Source organism: Chiloscyllium punctatum, chromosome 16 (genome assembly GCF_047496795.1).
Source record: "Chiloscyllium punctatum isolate Juve2018m chromosome 16, sChiPun1.3, whole genome shotgun sequence".
Lineage (NCBI taxonomy): Eukaryota > Metazoa > Chordata > Chondrichthyes > Orectolobiformes > Hemiscylliidae > Chiloscyllium > Chiloscyllium punctatum.
Genome location: NC_092754.1, coordinates 99,149,718 through 99,166,537, shown reverse-complemented (window position 1 = coordinate 99,166,537; position 16,820 = coordinate 99,149,718).

Below are 16,820 nucleotides of genomic sequence, written 5' to 3'. Positions count from 1 at the left end.
GAGGGGTGATAGAGAAAGGTGCACAGAGAAAGGGGGGGCAGAGAGAGACGGGGCAGAGAGAGGGCGACAGAGAGGGGGCAGAGAGTCGGGGAGAGAGAGAGGGCACAGAGAGAGGGGGACAGCGTGAGGGGGTCAGAGAGAGAGGGGGACAGAGGGGGGACAGAGAGAGGAGCACAGAGACAGAGGCAGGTAGGAGAGATGGGGGTTAGAGAGAGGCGGGTGGGTAGAGAGGGGGACAGAGAGAGAAAGATAGAGGGGGTCAGAGGGAGGGGGACAGAGAGTGGGGCACAGAGAATGGGGGAGATAGAGGGGGTCAGAGAGAGAGGGGACAGAGGGAGCGGGGGACAGAGAGAGAGGGGGCAGAGAGAGACGGGGACAGAGAGAGGGCTGTCAAAGAGAGGGGGACAGAGATAAGGGGGCAGAGAGAGAGAGGGCAGCAGAGTGAGAGGGGGCAGAGAGAGGAGACAGGGAGAGAGGGGGGACAGAGAGAGAGGGGGACAGAGCGAGGGGGGGACAGAGAGGGGGTGTACAGAGAGGGGGTTCAGAGTGAGAGGGCATGAGAGAGAGGGCGACAGAGAGAGGGGGACAGAGAATTAGGGAGACAGAGAGGGGGGGACAGAGAGAGACTGGGACAGAGAGAGAGGGGCACAGAGAGAGAGGGCCAGAGAGAGGGGGTCAGAGAGAGGGCGACAAGGAGCGGGGGGACAAAGAGAGAGGAGGACAGAAATGGGGGACAGAGACATTGAGAGATAGAGGGGGTCAGAGGGAGGGGGACAGAGAGAGAGGAACAGAGAATGGGGGAGATAGGGGGGTCAGAGAGTGGGGTAAAGATAGAATGGGAGGTAGAGGGGGTCAGAGAGAGGAGGACAGAGTGAGGGGGGAACAGAGAGAGAGGCAGAGAGAGAGATGGGGCAGATTAAGGGGGGAACAGAGAGAGGGGAGAAAGAGAGAGGTGGGTGGGAGGGAGAGGGATGCAGAGAGAGGACGACAGAGAGTGGGGCAAAGGGAGTGGGGGAGGTCGAGGGTGTCAGAGAGAGGTGGACAGATAGAGGGGGGAATGGAGAGAGGGGGACATAGAGAGGGGGAGATAGAGGGGTTCAGTGGGAGAGGGACAGAGAGAGGCGCACAGAGAGAGAGGGGACAGAGAGAGAGAGGGGGACAGAGTGAAGGTGGCTGAGAGAGGGGTGACAGAGAGAGGGGGTCAGAGAGAGAGGGGAGAGAGAGTGGGGGAGATAGAGGGGGTCAGAGAGAGACGGGACAGAGAGAGAGGGGACAGAGAGGGGGGGAACAGAGAGAGAGGGGGACAGATAGAGAGGGGGACAGAGAGAAAGGGGCAGAGAGAGATGGGGGTAGAGAGAGAGAGGGACAGAGAGAGGGGGGATAGAGAGAGGCGGTTGGGAGGGAGAGGGGCTCAGAGAGTGGGCGACAGACAGAGGGGGAGATAGAGAGGGACAGAGAGAGGGGGACAGAGATTGAGGGTCAGAGAGAAGGGTACAGAGAGGGGAAAGAGAGGTGGTCAGAGAGAAGGGAACAGAGAGGGGGGGAAGAGAGGGGGTCAGAGTGAGTGGGGGCAGAGAGCAGGCGAGAGAGAGCGGGGACAGAGAGAGGGGTGGACAGAGAGGGGGGGTACAGAGAGAGGGTTCAGAGTGAGAGGGGATCAGAGAGAGGGCGACAGAGAGAGGGGGGACAGAGAATGAGGGGGCAGAGAGAGAGGCACAGAGAGAGACTGGGACAGAGAGAGAGGGGCACAGAGAGAGAGGGGCAGAGAGAGCGGGTCAGAGAGAGGGGGACAGAGAGGGAGAGGAACCGAGAGAGAGAGGGGGCAGAGAGACAGGGGGGCAGAGAGAGAGGGGGACAGAGAGAGGGAGGGGAACACAGAGGGGGGAGGACAGATAGAGGGGACAGAGAGAGAGGTGGTCAGAGAGAGGGCGACAGATAGAGTGGGACAGGGAGTGGGAGAGATGGGGGCAGAGAGAGAGGGATCAGAGAAAGGGCTACAGAGGGAGAGGGATAGAGAGGGGGAGACAGAGAGAGAGGATGGTGGGCGAGAAAGCGGTTTAGAGAGAGGCGGGTGGGAGGCAGAGGGGGACAGAAAGAGGGCGAAATAGAGGGGGTCAGAGGGAGGGGGACAGAGAGAGGGGCACAGAGATGGGGGAGATAGAGGGGGTCAGAGAGAAGGGGTCAGAAAGAATGGGAGGTCGAGGGGCTCAGAGAGAGGGGGACAGAGAGTGGGGCACAGAGAGTGGGGGAGATAGAGGGGGTCAGAGAGAGAGGGGAGAGAGGGAGCAGGGGACAGAGAGAGAGGGTGACAGAGAGATAGGGCGAGAGAGAGAGGGGGAGAGAGAGAGGGGTGGCAGAGAGAGAGGGTCGGAGAGAGGAGGCCAGAGAGAGTGCGACAGAGAGAGGGGAGACAGAAAGAGGGGAGTCAAAGAGAGGGGTACAGAGAGACAGGTAACAAAGAGAGGGGGACAGAGAGAAGGGGGGCAGAGAGGGGGTGGGGCAGAGAGAGAGGGGGACAGACAGAGAGGAGGGCAGAGAGACAAGGGTGCAGAGAGAGAGCGAGAAAGAGAGGGGGCAGAGAGAGGGGACAGAGAGACGGGGATAGAGGGAGAGGGGGACAGAGAGACAGGGGGGCAGAGAGAGGGGGGACAGAGAGAGGGCGACAGAGAGAGGGCGACAGACAGAGGGGGGACCGAGAATGAGGGGGACAGAGAGAGGGGGGACAGAGAGAGACTGGGACAGAGAGAGAGGGGCACAGAGAGAGATGGGCAGAGAGAGTGGGTCAGAGAGAGGGCGACAAGGAGCGGTGGGACAAAGAGAGAGGGGGAGAGAGATGGGGGACTGAGAGAGGGGTGACAGAGAAAGGGGGGCAGAGAGAGAGGGGCAAGAGAGAGAGGGGGCAAAGAGAGAGGGGGACGGGGAGAGAGAGGGGCTCAGAGAGAGGGCGACAGACAGAGGGGGAGATAGAGAGGGACAGAGAGAGGGGGACAGAGATTGAGGGTCAGAGAGAAGGGTACAGGAGGAGAAAGAGAGGGGGTCAGAGAGAAGGGTACAGAGAGAGGGGGGAAGAGAGGGGGTCAGAGTGAGTGGGGGAGAGAGCAGGCGAGAGAGCGCGGGGACAGAGAGAGGGGTGGACAGAGAGAGGGGGGTACAGAGAGAGGGTTCAGAGTGAGAGGGGATCAGAGAGAGGGCGACAGAGAGAGGGGGGACAGAGAATGAGGGGGACAGAGAGAGAGGAACAGAGAATTGGGGGGAGATAGAGAGGGTCAGAGAGAGGGGTAAAGATAGAATGGGAGGTAGAGGGGGTCAGAGAGAGGAGGACAGAGTGAGGGGGGAACAGAGAGAGAGGGGCAGAGAGAGATGGGGCAGAGTAAGGGGGAACAGAGAGAGGGGAGAAAGAGAGAGGTGTGTGGGAGGGAGAGGGATGCAGAGAGAGGACGACAGAGAGGTGCAAAGAGAGTGGGGGAGATCGAGGGTGTCAGAGAGAGGGGGACAGAGAGAGGGGGAAGGAGAGAGGGGCACATAGAGAGGGGGAGATAGAGGGGGTCAGTGGGAGAGGGGCAGAGAGAGTTGGTCAGAGAGAGGGCGACAAGGAGTGGGGGGACCAAGAGAGAGGGGGAGAGAGATGGGGGACTGAGAGAGTGGTGACAGAGAAAGGGGGACAGAGAGAGAGGGGCAAGAGAGAGAGGGGGCAGAGAGTGGGGGACAGAGAGGAAGAGGGACAGAGAGAGAGGGGAACAGAGAGAAAGGGGGGCAGAGAGAGAGGGGAGAGAAAGAGCAGGGGACGGAGAGAGAGGGGGACAGACAGATAGGGCGACAGAGAGATGGCGACAGAGAGAGGATGACAGAGAGGGGGGGACAGAGAGAGAGGGTGTCAGAGAGAGGGCGAGAGAGAGAGAGAGGGGGAGAGAGAGGGTGGGTACAGAGAGAGAGCGACAGAGAGAGGGAGTCAGAGAGAGTACGACATAGAGAGGTGGGGACAGAAAGAGGGGAATCAAAGTGAGAGGGACAGAGAGAGGGGTGACAAAGAGAGGGGGACAGAGAGAAGGGGAGCAGAGACAGGGGGGGCAGAGAGAGGGGGACAGACAGAGAGGAGGGCAGAGAGAGAGGGGTGCAGAGAGAGGGCGAGAGAGAAAGGGGGAGAGAGAGAGGGGTGACAAAGAGAGGGGGACAGAGAGAAGGGGGCAGAGAGAGGGGGGCAGAGTGAGAGCGGGCAGAGAGGGGGGACAGAGAGACGGGGGACAGAGAGGGGGGGACAGAGAGAGAGGGGCTCAGAGAAAGGGGCAGAGAGAGAGGGGGTCATAGAGAGGGCGACAGACAGAGGGGGGACAGAGAATGAGGCGGACAGAGAGAGGGGGGACAGAGAGAGACTGGGACAGAGAGAGAGGGGCACAGAGAGAGAGGGGCACAGAGAGGGGTCAGAGAGAGGGCGACAGAGAGCGGGGGGACGAAGAGAGAGGGGGACAGAGATGGGTGACAGAGAGACGGGTGACAGAGAAAAGGGGACAGAGAGTGAGGGGGTAGAGAGAGGGGGGCAGAGAGAGGGGGACAGAGAAGGAGAGGGATAGAGAAAGAGAGGGGCAGAGAGAATGGGGGAGGTAGAGGGGGTCAGAGAGAGGGGGACGGAAAGAATGGGAGGTTAAAGGGGTCAGAGAAAGGGGACAGAGAGAGGGCACAGAGAGTAGGGGAGATAGAGGGGTTCAGAGAGAGAGAGGGGACAGAGAGAGGGGACAGAGATGGGGTGACAGACAGAGAGGGGACAGAGAGAGAGGAGAACAGAGAGAGGGGCAGAGAGAGATGGGAGCAGAAAGAGGGGGACAGAGAGAGGGGGGAAACAGAGAGGCGGGAGGGAGGGAGTGGGGCTCAGAGAGAGGGCGACAGACAGAGGGGGAGATAGAGAGGGACAGAGAGGGGGGCACAGAGATTGAGGGTCAGAGAAAAGGGTACAGAGAGGGGAAAGAGAGGGGGTCAGAGAGAAGGGGGCAGAGAGAGGGGGGACAGAGAGGGGGGTCAGAGTGAGAGGCGGCAGAGAGCGGGGAGAGAGAGGGGACAGAGAGAGGGGAACAGAGCGAGGGTGACAGAGAGCGAGGGGGCAGAGAGAGAGAGGCGTGGGAGAGAGAGGGGTCAGAGAGAGGCGGGTGAGAGAGAGAGGGGGACAAAGAGAGGGGGAACAGAGGGAGCGGGACAGAGAGAGAGGGAGGTACAGAGAGAGAGGGGGACAAAGTGGGGGATAGAGAGAGGGCGACAGAGAGAGGGTGCAGAGAGCGGGGGAGAGAGAGAGGCAGTTGGGAGAGAGTGGGGGTCAGAAGGATGGCGACAGAGAGAGGGGACAGAGATTGGTGGAGATCGAGGGGATCAGAAAGAGAAAGACAGAGAGAGAGAGGGGACAGAGAGAGAGAGGGCAGAAGAGGGCGACAGAGTGAGGGGGACAGAGAGAGGGGGACAGAGAGAGAGGGGGCAGAGAGAAGGGGTAGAGAGAGGGGGACAGAGAGAGGGGGACAGAGAGAGGGGGACAGAGAGTGGGGGAGATAGAGGGTTCAGAGAGAGGGTGACAGAGAGAGAGGGGGACAGAGAGAGGGGGCGAAGAGAGGGGTGATAGAGAAAGGTGCACAGAGAAAGGGGGGGCAGAGAGAGACGGGGCAGAGAGAGGGCGACAGAGAGGGGGCAGAGAGTCGGGGAGAGAGAGAGGGCACAGAGAGAGGGGGACAGCGAGAGGGGGTCAGAGAGAGGGGGACAGAGGGGGGACAGAGAGAGGAGCACAGAGACAGAGGGAGAGATAGAGGGGGACAGAGAGAAGGGGGCAGAGAGAGAGGGGCAGAGAGTGATGGGGGCAGAGAGGGGGGTCAGAGAGAGGGGCACAGAGAGTGGGGGAGATAGATGGTGCCAGAGAGAGGGGGACAGAGAGAGGGGGATCTAGAGGGGTGAGAGGGAGGGTGAACAGAGAGTGGGGGAGAGAGAGATGGAGACGGGGCGGGGGTGACAGAGAGGTGGGAGACAGAGAGAGAGGGACAGAGAGTGGGGGTGATATAGAGGGTCAGAGTGAGGGGAACAGAGAGAGGGGGAGAGAGAGAGGAGGGGGGTTTCAGATGGAGGGACAGAGAGGGTGAACAGATAGAAACAGGAACCGATAGAGGGTGGGACAGAGAGAGAGAGGGGGACTGAGAGACGGCGACAGAGAGGGGGCAGCGAGATGGCGACAGAGAGGGGGGGACAGAGAGAGGGGGGCAGAGGGAGGGGGGACAGAGACCGGGTGACAGAGAGGGGGCAGAGAGAGGGCGACAAAGAGAGGGCAACAGAGAGAGGGGGGCAGAGAGAGGGGTGAGAGAGAGAGAGGAGGACAGAGAGAGGGAACAGTGTGTGGGGGCGTTAGAGGGTGTCAGAGAGATGTGGACAGAGAGGGTGAACAGATAGAGGTGGGACAGAGAGGGGGGGCAGAGAGAGGAGGGCAGAGAGAGGGTGACAGAGAGAGAGGACAAAGAGTGGGGGAGATAGAGGTGGTTAGAGAAAGGGGCCGAGAGAGAGGGACAGAGAGAGAGAGGGGGACAGAGAGAGCGGGGGGCAGAGGGTGGGGCAGATAAAGGGGGGAAGAAAGAGGGGGGACAGAGAGAGAGGGGACAGAGAATGGGGGTAAATAGAGGGTGTCAGAGAGATGGGGACAGAGAGAGGGGGATCTAGAGGGGCTCACATGGAAGGTGAACAGAGAGTGGGGGACAGAGAGAGGGTTACAGAGTAGGGGAGAGAGAGGGGGACAGAGAGAGGGGGGCAGAGAGATGGGGACAGAGGGGGGGTCAGACTGGGGTGAAAGAGAGAGAGGGGGACAGAGAGAGGGGGGGACAGAGAGTGGGGAACATATTTAGGGCCAGAGAGTGAGGGACAGAGAGTCGGAGACAGGGATTGGAGGACAGAGAGTGGGGGATAGAGAGCGGGGGAGATAGAGGGGGGTCAGAGAGAGGCTGTCAGAGAGAGATGGGGGCAGAGAGAGGAGGACAGAGAGAGCGGGACAGAGAGAGAATGACAGAGAAAAGGGGACAGAGAGAGGGGGACAGAGAGAGGGGGAGATAAAGGGGGTCAGAGAGAGGGGGAGAGTGGGAGGGGGACAGAAAGAGGGGGGCAGTGAGGGGGTCAGAGGGAGAAGGGGCAGAGATAGGGGACAGAGAGCAGAGGCATGGAGAGAGTCGGGGACGGGGGTGCAGCGGGACGGAGAGAGGGGTACAGAGTGGGGGAGAGAGGGGGCGAGAGAGAGGGCTACAGAGATGGGGGCAAAGAGAGGGGGCAGAAAGGGGGGAGACAGAGAGAGAGGGAGTCAGAGAGAGGGAGACAGAGAGAGGCGGGACAGAGAGTGGGGGAGATAGAGGGCGTCAGAGAGGGGAGGAACAGAGAGAGGGGAGACAGAGAGTGAGAAACAGAAAGAGGGGGACAGAGAGAGGGGGATTTATAGAGGGTCAGAGGAAGGGTGAACAGAGAGTGGGGGGCAGAGAGAGGGGTACAGAGTTGGGATGAAAGAGGGAGACAGAGAGAGAGGGGGACAGAGAGGGGCACAGAGAGAGGCGGGACAGAGAGTGGGGGAGATAGAGGGGTTCAGAGAGGGGAGGAACAGAGAGAGAGGGGGACAGAGAGTGGGGAACAGAGAGAGGGGGACAGAGAGAGGGGGATTTAGAGGTGGTCAGTGGGAGGGTGGACAGAGAGTGGGGGACATAGAGAGGGGTACAGAGTGGGAGAGAGAGTGGGATCGAGAGAGTGTGTGTGATAGGGAGAGCGGGAGAGAGAGAGATGGGGACAGAGGGGGTGTTCAGAGAGTGAGGGGGACAAAGAGAGAGGGGGACAGAGAGAGGGGGACAGAGAGAGAGGAGGACAGAGAGAAGGGGCAGAGAGAGGGGGACAGAGACAGGGGGACAGAGAGAGAGGAGGACAGAGAGAAGGGGGCAGAGAGAGGAGGACAGAGAGAGAGAGGGGCAGAGAGAGGTGGGGCAGACAGAGGGGGATAGAGAGAGGGGGCAGAGAGGGAGGGGGCAGAGAGAGGGCGACAGAGAGAGGGTCACAGAGAGTGGGGGGAGATAGATGGGGTCAGAGAGAGGGAGTAAGAGAGAGGGGGTCAGAGAGAGGGGGACAGATATAGAGGGGGACAGAAAGAGGGGCACAGAGAGCGGGGGAGAGAGAGATGGGATTTAGAGGGGTTCAGAGGGAGGGTGAACAGAGAGTGGGGTACAGAGAGAGGGGTACAGAGTTGGGTAGAGAGAGGGGGACAGAGAGAGATTGTTATGAAGATACTGAAGAAGCATTATCTGAGGTACTGAGGAAGCAATATCTGAGGTACTGAGGGAGCATTATCTGACATACTGAGGGAGCGTTATCTGAGGTACTGAGGAAGCACTTTCTGTGGTACTGAAGAAGCAAATTTCTGAGGTATTGAGGGAGCACTATTTGAGGTATTGGGGATCATAATCTGAGGTATTGAGGGAGCACTTTCTGAGGTATTGAGGAAGCAGTTTCTGAGGTATTAAGGGTGCACTTTCTGAGGTAATGACGGTGCACTACCTCAGGCAGTGCTTCCTCTGTACTCAGACAATGCTCCCTCAATACCTCAGATAGTGTACCCTCAATACCTCAGAAAGTGCTTCCTCAGTACTACAGAAAGTGCTCCCTCAGTACCCGAGATAATGCTCCCTCAGTACCTCTGTACCTCTGTACCTCTGTACCTGTCCCATCTGCCAGGGCGATTCTGTAACTGCTCCAGGAGCTGTATCACTTCCCATCTGTCACGCCTACTCTGTAACCGCTCCAGCAAATACATAATTTCCCATTTGTCATGCTGACTCTGTAACTACTACAGCACGTGAATCACTCTCCATCCCTCAGCCCATCTAATAGAGACAGTACGGAGTGACATGGGGACAGTGAGACGGGGGGACAGAGAGAGCATGGGGACAGAGAGGGGGACAGAGAGAGAGAGGGGACAGAGAGAGAGGGATGGAGAGAGGGGAGGACAGAGAGAGTGAGGGGACAGAGAAAGGGGGTACATAGAAATGGCTGGGACCGAGAAGGCGGGAAGGGGAGTGATAGAGACGGGGTTCAGAGAGAGGGAGGACAGAGATGGTGATAGAGAGGGGAGGGACGGAGATGGGGGACAGAGATGGGGGCAGAGAGAGGGGGAAACAGAAAGAGTGGGGACAGAGAGAAGGGTGACAGCGAGTGAAGGGGACAGAGAGACGTGGGACAGAGGGGGGGACAGATAGAGGGGGGGCAGAGAGAGGTGGTGACAGAGAGGGGGCACAGAGAGAGAAGGGGGACAGAGAGAGAGGGACAGAGGAAGGGGGGGACACAGAGACGGTGGTCAGAGTCAGGGGGACAGAGTGAGAGGGACCAAGAGAGGGACAGAGAGAGGGCTGGGACTGAGAGAGAGAGGGAACCGAGAGAGGGGGACAGAGAGCGGGAGAGACAGAGAGGTGGGGGGACAGAGAGAGTGAGGGTCACAGAGAGAGGGCGGCAGAGGGGGAAAAGAGAGGTGTACAGAGAGAGGGGAACGGGGGGGTACAGAGAGAGGGGGGACAGATAGGGAGGGGGGACAGAGAGAGGGGGGAACAAAGAGAGAAGGGGACAGAGAGAGTGGGGACAGAGAGAGGGAAACAAAGAGAGGTGGACAGAGAGAAGGGGAAGGAGAGCGGGGGGACGGGGGGGCAGAGAAAGAAGGACAGAGAGAGGAGGGAACGGAGGGATAGGGGGTCAGAGGGAGGGGGTAAGAGGGGCAAGAGAGAGGGGTGACAGAGAAAGAGGAGGGACAGAGAGAGAAGGACAGAGAGAGGGGGTGCCAGAGAGAGGGGAGAATGAGAGTGAGGGGGGAAGGAGAGAGAGAGGGGGGGCAGAGAGAGGGAGGGGCAAAGAAAGAGGGGACAGAGAGCGGGGACAGATAGAAGGGGGACAGAGGGAAGGGGGAACAGAGAGGGGGCGGTCAGAGAGAGATGGGGGATCAGAGAGAGCGGGGGAGAGAGAGAAAGGGGGACAAGAGAATGGGGGAGAAAGAGGGTGGAGTGACAGGGGAGAGAGAGGGATAGAGAGAGGGGGAAGAGAGGGGGACAGAGAGAGGGGTGCAGAGAATGGGGGGACAGAGAGAGGGGGACAGAGAGAGGGGAACAGAGAGAGAGAGGTGGACAGAAAGATGGGGACAGAGGGAGAGGGAGGGACAGAGTGAGAGGGTGACAGAGAGAGTGGGGATAGAGAGGAGGGTGACAGAGCGGTGAGGACAGAGAGGGGGGGACACACAGAGAGTGGAGACAGAGAGAAGTGGGCTATTGAGAGAGGGGGGACAGACAGATGGGGCCGAAGAGAGAGGGGGACAAAAAGAGGGGGGCAGAGAGAGCGGGGAAAGAAAGAGGAGGAAAAAGAGAGGAGGACAGAGGGGACGGACAAGGAGAGGTTGGGACAGAGAGAGCTTGGGACAGAGAGAGGGGGGACAGAGAGGGAGGGGATAGAGAGAGAGGGGGACAAGATAGTGGGAGGACCGAGGTATGGGAGAGATGGGGAGAGAGAGGGGGTTATAGAGAGACGGAAGAGAGAGAGGGTGGACAGACAGAGGTGGACAGTGAGTGGGGGGACAGAGAGAGGACAGAGAGAGAGTGACAGAGAGAGGGGGACAGAGAGAGAGGGGTGGACAGAGAGATTAGGACAGAGGGAGAGGAGGATACAGAGTGAGAGGGTTGGACAGAGAGACTGGGGACAGAGAGGAGGGTGAGAGAGAGAGGGGGGACAGAGAGGGGGGACAGAGAAGGGAGGGATGGAGAGGGGCATAAAGAGAGATGGGGAACGGAGAGGGGAGACAGAGAGGGAGGGGGACAGAGAGAGAGGGGACGGAGGGGGGAGCAGAGAGAGGGGGACAGAGAAGTTGGACAGAGAGGGGGGTATAGAGAGAGGGGGACAGAGAGAGAGGGACAGAGAGAGGATGGACAGAGAGAGAGGTGACAGAGAGAGGGGAGAGAGAGAGGCGGGGCAGAGAGAGCGGGGGGACAGAGAGGGAGAGAGGACAGAGTGAGAGGGGGAGAGGGGGGGGGCAGAGAGAGTGTGAGACAGAGAGAGAGGGGGACAAGAGAGTTGGGGGAGAGAGAGGGTGGAGTGATAGGGGATAGAGAGGGGGTTCGAGATAGGGGAAGAGTGAGAGGGGGACAGAGAGAGCGCTGCAGAGAGTGGGGGCGACAGAGAGAGGTGGACAGAGGGGGTGTACTTAGAGAGAGGGGTGGACAGAGAAATGGGGACAGAGGGAGAGGGAGGCACAGACTGAGAGGGTGACAGAGAGAGTGGGGACAGAGAGGAGGGTGACAGAGCGGGGGGGACAGAGAGGGGGGACAGAGAAAGGGGGGGACAAGATAGTTGGGGAGCGAGGTAGGGGAGAGATGCGGAGAGGGGGGTAAAGAGAGGGGAAAGAGAGAGGGTGGACAGAGAGAGGGGCTGGAGAGGGGGACAGAGAGAGAGGGATGGAGAGAGAGAAAGGGGACAGAGAGGAGGTTGACAGAGAGAGGGAGGACAGACAGCAGGGTGATAGGGAGAGGGGGGACAGAGAGGGGGGACAGAGAGGGGAGGGACTGAGAGGGGGACAGAGAGAGGTCGAACAGAGAGAGAGGAGGGACAGAGAGAGGGGATGCAGTGCGTGGGATTGAGAGGGGGACAGAGAGAGATGGCGAACAGAGAGAGGGGGGGCAGAGAGGGACGGGGACAGAGAGAGAGGGGATGGAGTGGGGAGCAGAGAGAGGGGGACAGAGAAGGTGGACAGAGAGGGGGGTCAAAGCGAGGGGGACAGAGGGGGAGGAACAGAGAGAAGGGATAGAGAGAGTGGGACAGAGAGGGGGGACATAGAGGGGAGGGATGGAGAGAGGAGGGTCAGAGGGAGGGACAGAGAGAGATGAAGACAGAGGAAGAGGGGGCACAGACAGTTGGGCGACAGAGAGTGAGGGGACAGAGAGAGGGGACAGAGAAAGGGGGTCAGAGAGAGGAGTGAAGAGAGGGGGCGACAGAGAGAGGGGGACAGAGAGAGGCGGTCAGAGAGAGGGGGGTCAGAGAGGGGGCGACAGTTACAGGGGGACAAAGAGAGGGGGACAGAGAGAGGGGGATAGAGAGAGGGGGAACAGAGAGAGGGGAACGGAGAGAGAGGGGTGACGGGAGCGGAAAGGGTGTTGACAGAGAGAGGACAGAGAAAGGGGAACCGAGAGAGAGGGAGGACAGAGATAGAGGGACAGAGAGAGGGGCACGGAGAGAAAGGGGGGACAGAGAGAGGGTAACGGAGAGAAAGGGGGGACAGAGAGGGAGGACAGAGAGAGGGTAACAGAGAGGATGGGGACAGAGAGAGAGGGACAGAGAGAGAGGGGACAGAAAGAGGGGAACGGTGAGAGAGAGGGGACAGAGAGGGGGGACAGAGAGAGGGGAACGGAGGGGGGACAGAGAGAGGGGGGATAGACAAAGGGGACAGAGAGAGGGCAACGGAGCGAGAGGGGAGACAGAGAGAGGGAGGACAGAGAGAGGGTGACAGAGGAGGGGGACAGAGAGAGGGGGACAGAGAGAGGGGGACAGACCGAGGGCTACGGAGAAAGAGGGGGCATTGAGAGAAGGGGACAGAGAGATGGAGGGACTGAGAGAGGAGAGAGAGAGGTTGGGTGACAGAGAGAGGGGCGGTTAGAAAGAGAAGGGACAGAGAGAGGGGGAAGAGAGTGGGGGAGAGAGGGAGGGGAGAGATGGGGAAAGGAGGGGGGTAAAAAGAGGGGGAAGAGAGAAGGTGGACATAGAGGGGGACAGTGAGTGGGGGGACAGAGAGGGGTGGACAGAGAGATGGGGACAGAGGGAGAGAAGGGTTCAGAGAGAGGGGGAACAGAGAGGAGCGGGCAGAGAGAGGGTGGACAGAGAGAGGGGAATGGAGAGAGAGGGGCGACAGAGACGGGGGGATAGACAGTGTGGAACGGAGAGAGGGGGGACAGAGAGAGGGGAATAGACAGAAGGGGGACAGAGAGGGGGGACAGAGAGAGGGGAACAGAGAGAGAGGGGTCAAAGAGGAGGGGGACAGAGAGGAGGGGGACAAGAGGAGGGGTGTTAGAGAGGAGGGGGACAGAGAGAGGTGGCCAGAGAGAGGGGTTACAGAGAGACAGGAGGGACAGAGAGCGCGGGGATATTGCGAGGGGGACAGAATTAGGGGACAGTGTGAGTGGGGCACAGAGAGAGAGAGGGGGACACAGAGAGGGGGGCAAGAGAGAGGAGAGAGACGGGGGAGACAGTGGTGGAGAGGGGGGAGACAGACGGTGGGGGGGGTAGCGACGGGGGGAGAGAGAGGAGGGGAGAGAGGGGAGAGAGAGAGGAGGGTAGAGAGAAGAGGGTAGAGAGGAGGGGAGAGGGGGGAGAGGGGGGAGAGAGAGGAGGGGAGAGTGAGAGGGTGAGTGAGGGAGGGACTGAGAGAGAGAAGGGGTGAGAGAGGGAGAGAGAGGGGAGAGAGCTCTGTGACAGAGTTGGGGGAGAGAAATAGTGAAGAGAGAGTTAGGGGAGAGAGTGAGGGGTAGAGACAGTGAGTGAGGGGGAAGGGAGGGGAGGAGGAGAGATGGGATAGAGAGCGAGGCATGGAGAGAGAAGGCGGAGAGAGAAGGGGAAGTGAGAGAGGGGTTAGAGAGCAAGTGGGAGAGCGGGGGAGAAGGAGGGGTGACGGAGCGAGAGGGGTAGAGGGGAGATAGAGGGGGAGAGAGTGAACTGGACAGAGTGAGTGGGAGAGAGAGAGGGGGGAGAGAGAGCAGCAGGGAGAGGGGGCAGGGAGAGGGGAGCAGAGAGAGGGGACAGAGAGCGGTGGCAGAGGGAGGGAACGAGGAAGGTGGGCAAGAGAGGGGGGCAAGAAAGGGGTCGAGAGAGGGGAGGCAGTGAGGGGAGAGAGGGGGGAGGGGGAGATAGGGGTGAGAGAGAGGGGAGAGAGCGCGGGGACAGAGAGAGAGTGGGGAGAAAGTGGGGAGAGGGGGGGTGACAGGGGAGGGGGAGAAGAGAAGAGAGTGGAGATTGGGAGAGGGGAGATGGAGAGGGGAGTTGGAGAGGGGAGAGTGATCGGAACAGAGGGTAGAGAGAGAGTGGAGAGAGACAGATGGAGGTAAAGAGGGGGAAGAGAGAGCAGAGAAGAGAGACGGGGAGAGAGAGGTGAAGAAATGGGGGAGAGAGAAGGGGAGAGGGCTGGAGAGGGGGGGATAGAGAGGGGCAGAGAGAGGGGAGAGAGAGGGGGAGAAAGAGGGGCAAGAATGGAGACGATGGGGGGGCGAGAGTGGGGGCAAGAGTGGGGCAAGAGTGGGGGTTGAGAGGGTGGGCAAGAGTGGGGGTCGAGAGAGGGGCGAGGGTGGGGGAGAGAGGAGGGGCGAGACAGGAGGGCGAGACAGGGAACGAGAGATGGGCGAGAGAGAGGTTGCGAGATGATGGCGAGAGAGAGGACGGAGGGAGGGGAGAAAGGGGGAGGGGGAGAGTGGGGATAGAGACAGTGTTGGGAAAAGAGGGGGGAGAGAGAGAGGGGAGAGAGAGGGGGAGAGAGAGGCGGGAGAGAGAAGGGGAGGGGGAGAGAGAGGGCAAGAGAGAGGGGAAGAGAGTGGGGAGAGAGAGTGGGGGACAGTGTGGGGAGAGAGGGGGCAGTGTGGGAGGAGAGAGAGGGGTTGAGAGAGTGAGATGAGAAAGAGGGGCAAAGGAGGTGGGAAGAGAGAGGGTGAGAGAGGGGAGAGAGTGAGAGGAGAAAGAGGGGGTGAGAGAAAGAGGCGAGAGAGAGAGAGGCGAGAGAGGTGGGAAGAGAGGGGGTAGAGGGGAGAGAGTGGGTAGAGAGAGAGGAGAGATGGGGAAAGAAAGAGGGGGAGAGAGGGAGGGGGAGAGAGTTGGGGTTGAGAGTGGGGGCAGAAGGGGTGGGAGAGGGTGTACAGAGATGGGGAAGAGAGGGGGAGAGAGAGGGGTCGAGAGAGAGGAGGGAGAGTGAGAGGAGAGAGAAGGAGAGAGGGGGGGCAGAGAATGAGGGGGAGAGAGTGAGGGGAGAGAGTGGGGGAGAGAGTGGTGTGGAGACAGTGGGGGGAAATAGTGGGGGAGGGACAGTGGATGGGTAGAGTGGGGGTGGAGAGTGGATGGGGAGAGTGGGGGTGAGAGTGCGTTGGGAGAGAAGGGAGAGAGACTGGGGTAAGTGATTGGGGTAAGAGAGCAGGGTAAGAGACCAGGGAGAGAGAGGGGGGACGGAGAGAGGGGAAGGAGAAAGAGAGGGGAAGGAGAGAGACGAGAGAGAGTGGGGTGAAAAAGAGGGGAGATGGAGAGAGGGGAGAAAGAGTGGGGTGGAAAGAGAGGGGAGAGAGAGAGAGGGTAGAGAAACAGGGGTATAGAGCGAGGGAGAGAGAGACAGAGGGGGGTAGAGAGAGTGGAAGAGAGAGAGAGGGGAGAGAGAGGGGGCGAGAGAGGTCGGAGAGTGGGAGGGGGAGGGGCGTGAGAGGGGGGGAGAGAGATGGTGTGAGAGAGGGGGTGAGAGAGGGGATGAGAGAGGGGGTGAGAGAGGAGGTGAGAGAGGGGAGAGAGAGGGGGTGAGAGAGAGGGGAGAGAGTGGAGACGAGTGGGGGGCGAGAGTGGGGGAGAGAGAGTGGGTGAGAAGGGGGCGAGGGAGGGGGCGAGAGTGGGGGCAATAGTGGGGGCAAGAGAGGGGGCGTGAGTGGGGGCGATAGAGGGTGCGATAGGGGGCGAGAGAGAGGGGGAGAGAGGGGGAGAGAGAGAGTAGGGGAAAGAGGAGGAGAGGGGGGAAGAGAAGCGAGAGAGAGCCTGGAGAGAGAGGGGGAGAAAGTGTGGAGGAGAGAGAGTGGGGGAGAGAGTGGAGGAGAGAGAGGGGGTGAGAGAGAGAGAGAGGCGAGAGAGAGGGGCAAGAGAGGTGGGGAGAGAGAGGAGAGAGAGTGGGAGGAGAGAGAAAGGATGATAAAGAGAGGTGAGAAGGAGAGGCGAGAGAGGGGGAGAGGGGGGGAGAGTGTGAGGGGGGAGAGAGAGGGTGTGAGAGACAGGGTGTGAGAGAGAGGTTGTGAGAGAGGGGGGAGAGAGAGGGGGGAGAGTGGGGGCTGAGAAAAGAGGAATGACAGGGAGATGTGGAGAAAGAAGGGGGCAGAGAAAGGGGGAGAGAAAGAGGGGGAGTAGATTGGGGGAGAGAGTGGAGAAAGAGCGGGAAAGCGAGAGGGGGAGAGTGAGATGGTGAGAGATGGAGGGGGAGAGGGGTGGAGAGAGAGGGGAGAGAGAGAGAGGGGGGAGAGAGAGAGGGAAGAGAGATGGTGTGAGAGTGGGTGAAGAGATTGGGGGAGAGAGTGGGGAAAGAGAGTGGGGAAAGAGAGTGGGGGAGAGAGAGGAGAGAGTGAGAGCATGGGAGGCAGGGGTTGAGAGAGGGAGAGAGAGGGAGAGATTTAGGAGACAGAGTGGGAGAGAGAGTTAGTGAAGAGAGAAAGGGAGAGAGAGATTGGGGGTCGAGAGAGGGGGGTGAGCAGGGTAGAGAGAGAGGGGAGAGGGAGGGAGAGAGAAGGGGAGGCGGAGAGAGGGGGAGAGTGGGGGACAGAGAGGAGAGAGAGGTGGACAGAGGGAGGGGGACAGAGAGTGAAGGGAGAGAGATGGGGAGAGAGGGTGGAGAGAGGGAGGGGTAGAGAGAGTGTGGGGACAGAGTGGGGGAGAGAGTGGGGAGAGAGATTGGGGAGAGAGAGTGCAGAGAGAGAGAGTGAGGGAGAGAGTAGGGGAGGGAGAGGGTTAGGGAGGGAGGGAGGGAGAGAGAGGGGAGAGATTTAGGTGACAGAGTGGGGGGAGAGTTAGTGAAGAAAGGGGGGGAGAGAGAGAGTGAG